The following is a 4,619-nucleotide window of genomic DNA, read 5'->3' as shown; positions in this document are numbered from 1 at the left end:
AGGTATATAAGGTTCTTTCTTTTCTACGGTTTCCTTATTACTCTCATCCTTTTCCTTAGGTTTATTTTCTTCCTCAGTTGACTTTTTAGAGTTTTGGTTTTCAATCCTTGGATCAGGTGGTCCTTCTACCTCTGTTCCACTTCTTAATATAATTGCATGAGCGTGGCTTTTCGGGTTAGGTTGGGGTTGTCCAGGAAATGTACCAGTAGGGGCAGCAGTAGGCGCTTGTTGTTGAGCTACCTGTGATATTTGTGTTTCCAGCATTTTGTTATGGGTAGCCAGGGCATCTACTTTACTTGCTAGTTGTTTAATCTGTTCGCTAGTGTGTACATTCTGGTTTAAGAAATCTTTATTGGTTTGCTGTTGAGAAGCTATGAAGTTCTCCATCATGATTTCCAAGTTGGATTTCCTAGGAACGTTATTGTTAGGTGTAGATGGGATCGGTTTTTGATATCCAAGAGGTATAGCTGGGGCTTGATTGGGAGCTTGTCCTGGTACGTATAAAGCATTATTACTCTTATATGAGAAATTAGGATGGTTCTTCCAGTTTGAGTTATAGGTATGCGAGTAGGGATTTCCTTGAGCATAGTTCACTTGCTCTGCTTGGATTCCTATTAGGAGTTGACAATCTGTAGGGGTGTGGCCTTGGATTCCACAGACTTCGCAATTTTGAGTTATGTAACACCCCGATAATAATAAAATAATTATTTAAATTGAGTTAATAATTTACTTATTAATTTAATTAAATAATTGGAAATTTTATTATTATTATTTTGGATTATTATTATTATTTGGAAAATATATATATGTTGGAAATAAGAGAAAGAATCCCTTTTTGGTAAAAAGAAAGTTTCACGTGAAAACAGAGAAACGATCGTGAAAGAGGAAAAGGGCAAAGAGACAGAGCAAGGGCTGAAGGTTGAAGAGAGAAAAGCTTGGAGCTCAAAGATTCGCCGAATTAACTCAGGTAAGGGGGGTTTATCACCGATTAATGGGTATTATGGGATAATATGTGATGGGTAGTGAGAAACCATTGATTTGCCTCTGATTGAATGATGTATGATGAATTTGTGAACTTTTGGGATGAACGAAATTGGGATTTAAAATGGAAGAAATTCGTAGGAATTAGAGGTAGAAAGGTTAGCAATTTGTGAAATCGAAAGTGTATGATTCGTGTTAGATGAGATGAATGAATTGTGTGCAAAATTTGGACTGTGGAAGGTTGAATTGGATAGATCTCGTAGCAGAGAAAGCCATTGCAGATCTGGAAATTCTGGTTTCTGGTCATACGCGTATGGCACTAGGCAATACGCGTATGATGTGGCTGGTACGCGTATGGATGAGGCCTTACGCGTATGGGTGAGGAAAATGATATTTTGAACGTAGATTTTGTCTCTGTTGGTACGCGTATGGGAGAGTGGTACGCGTAGCATACGCGTATGAGATAGATGATACGCGTATGGGTTGGGCGAGGAAATGCGCCATACGCGTATGGGCATAGGCAATACGCGTATGGGCAGACTTGTGGTTTTTCTGAACTGTTGTTGTGCAGTTTTTGGTTGTTTAGGCTGAGTGATGTAACTTAGCTGATGTATGACGTAGTAGGGATCATTTCCCGTTGTTTTGAGTAGTATAGGTATTAGTAGAGTGTGCTAATACTGTGTTTGATTATGCGGCATGATATGATATGCTTTTGTGATAAAATGTGTTGAGATGTATGATGATATGCATAATGTTGTGAATGTGTATATTATGCATGTATTTGTGAATGGACTGTTGTATGGCTTAGAGTGTGAGCATATGTCCTTTGTGAATTGTTGTTGATGTTGCATGCTAGATGATTAGTGTGCATAGCATAGCCTGTGGGGCTGTAGCTAATTCCCATGGTGAGGAATTAGTGAGTGAATCATTGTGGATTTGTTGTTGATGTTTGCATGCTAGATGATTAGTGTGCATAGCATAGCCTTTGGGGCTGTAGCTAATTCCCATGGTGAGGAATTAGTGAGTGAGTCATTAGATCTCAAATGAGTGGGACTAGTGAGCTTAGTAGCCGTATCTGGATTGATCGGTGAGCTTGAACTATATGTTCAAGAATAGTCGGTACCGCATGTGTGGAGTCTCATTGCATAATGTATGTATGGCGTATAATATGAATGGATGTATTCCAATATTATACGTGTGTTTGAGTTGTTGTGGAGTATGATTTGAGATTATACTTATGCGTTATGTTGATGTTGAGCTGATGTGCTGTTACTGATTGTATGTTGCGATTAGGGTGATTAATGTGTTAAATTACTTAACATGACATTATATTCTATAATGCTTATTATATTGATTGAGGAACTCACCCTTACAACTATTTTTCAGGTAACGAGAAATGAGTTGAGTAGAAGCGAATGCTTGGAGTCTAGTGTAGTCTCCTTAGTGGGTCGTGCTCTGATAGATGTAACATCGGGATGGGATATTTACCTTGTTGAATAATTTACATGTGAATGTTACATGTTTTACATGATTGAGGAGATCTTTATCCGTTGCGTTTTATGCAAATGTTTATGTTTTGAATAAATAAAAGAGCATGACCGTAATATTGTTGAATATGGTGTGAATATTATGTGTGACACCCTTGAATGGCATAATTACTCTGAATTGTTATATGTTTATTATTTTTAGTTAAATATTTGGGGTATTTTAGAAGGGTGTGACATTAGTGGTATCAGAGCATAGTCGGTCGAGTCGAGTCGTAATTATTCTGTTCCCCTGTACGGGATAGGTGTTGTGTAACCCTATCAGTACTTATTGTTTAGCTTGTTGGGTTTTCAGAATAGAGATGGCTGGGAGAGGTAGAGACGATGCTGCGATTGCTGAGGCTCTGGGTATGCTAGCTGGAGTACTTGGAGGGAATCCGAATGTTGTGGGAATGGGAGCTGCTCGTCAACTGAGTGAGTTCCAGAAGAACAATCCTCCAATGTTCAAGGGAGCATACGATCCAGATGGCGCTCAGAAGTGGTTGAAGGAGATAGAGAGAATCTTCCGAGTAACTGAGTGTGCCGATAACCAGAAGGTCAGGTTCGGTACGCATATGCTGTCAGAGGAAGCTGATGATTGGTGGGTTGCTACCCGCACTGAGTTGGAATCTGCTGGAAATGCTGAGATCACTTGGGCTGTGTTCAGAGAGAGATTCCTGAGGAAGTACTTTCCAGAGGATGTCAGAGGAAAGAAAGAGATAGAGTTTTTGGAATTGAAGCAGGGTAACAGGTCTGTTACTGAGTATGCTGCTAAGTTCACAGAGATGTCAAAGTATTATACTCCCTATGATGAGGCTACTGGGGAATTTTCGAAATGTGTGAAGTTTGAGAACGGGTTGCGTCCCGAGATCAAACAGGCTATTGGATATCAGCGGATCAGAGTGTTTTCTGACTTGGTTGACTGTTGCAGGATTTTTGAACAGGATTCCAAAGCCAGAGCAGAGAGCTATCAGCAAAGGGTTGATAGGAAAGGCAAGAATCAGAATGATCGTGGGAAACCGTATGCAGCTGGCAAAGGTTTCCAGAAGCAGAGTGGGATGAAGAGGCCTAGTGGGGGAGACTCTAGTGCTCCTGCTAAGTGTTATAGATATGGTCGGGCTGGACATCGTGTCCATGAGTGTACCAGTGCTGAGATGAAGTGTTTCAAGTGTGGCAAAGGTGGTCATTTGGCTGCAGAGTGCCTGTTGAAGACTGTAACTTGTTTCAACTGTGGAGAGTTGGGTCATATCAGTCCACAGTGTCCTAAGCCGAAGAAAGAGAATCAGTCAGGAGGCAAGGTCTTTGCTTTATCGGGTTCTGAGACTTCTGCAGATGATCGTTTGATCCGAGAGATATCTGAGATGCTTGGAAGTATGGTTATTGATACTCCTGCGAAGGGTTCAGTGACTACTACTTCAGTTTGCTTGAGCTGTCATTTGAGTATTTTTGGTAGAGACTTTGGGATAGACCTTGTGTGTCTTCCACTAGTGCAGATTGATGTTATCTTGGGAATGAACTGGTTGGTGTTTAACCGGGTTTCCATCAACTGTTTTAATAAGACTGTAATATTTCCTGAGGTTGAGGCAGGAGAGAGTGTGGTTCTATCAGCGAGGCAGGTGAATGAGGCAGTAGCGGATGGGGCAGAGTTGTTTATGCTGTTAGCGACTTTAGAGGCTAAAGATAAACTGGCGATTTGTGATCTAGCCGTGGTGTGTGATTTTCCTGATGTGTTTCCGGAAGAGGTGAATGAATTACCGCCAGAGCGTGAAGTTGAGTTCTCGATTGATTTGGTACCTGGTACTAGACCGATATCGATGGCTCCGTACCGTATGTCTGTTGTTGAGTTAACTGAATTGAAGAGTCAGTTGGAAGACCTGTTGGATGAGAAATTTATTCGTCCGAGCGTGTCACCGTGGGGTGCACCAGTGTTATTGGTTAAGAAGAAAGAAGGTACTATGAGGTTGTGTGTGGACTACAGGCAACTGAATAAAGTGACGATCAAGAATCGGTATCCTTTGCCGAGGATTGATGATTTGATGGATCAATTGGTTGGTGCGAGGGTGTTCAACAAGATAGATTTGAGATCTGGGTATCATCAGATACGTGTGAAAACTG

This window comes from Lathyrus oleraceus, chromosome 6 (assembly GCF_024323335.1).
Source record: "Lathyrus oleraceus cultivar Zhongwan6 chromosome 6, CAAS_Psat_ZW6_1.0, whole genome shotgun sequence".
Classification (NCBI taxonomy): domain Eukaryota; kingdom Viridiplantae; phylum Streptophyta; class Magnoliopsida; order Fabales; family Fabaceae; genus Lathyrus; species Lathyrus oleraceus.
This window is presented reverse-complemented; position numbering follows the sequence as displayed.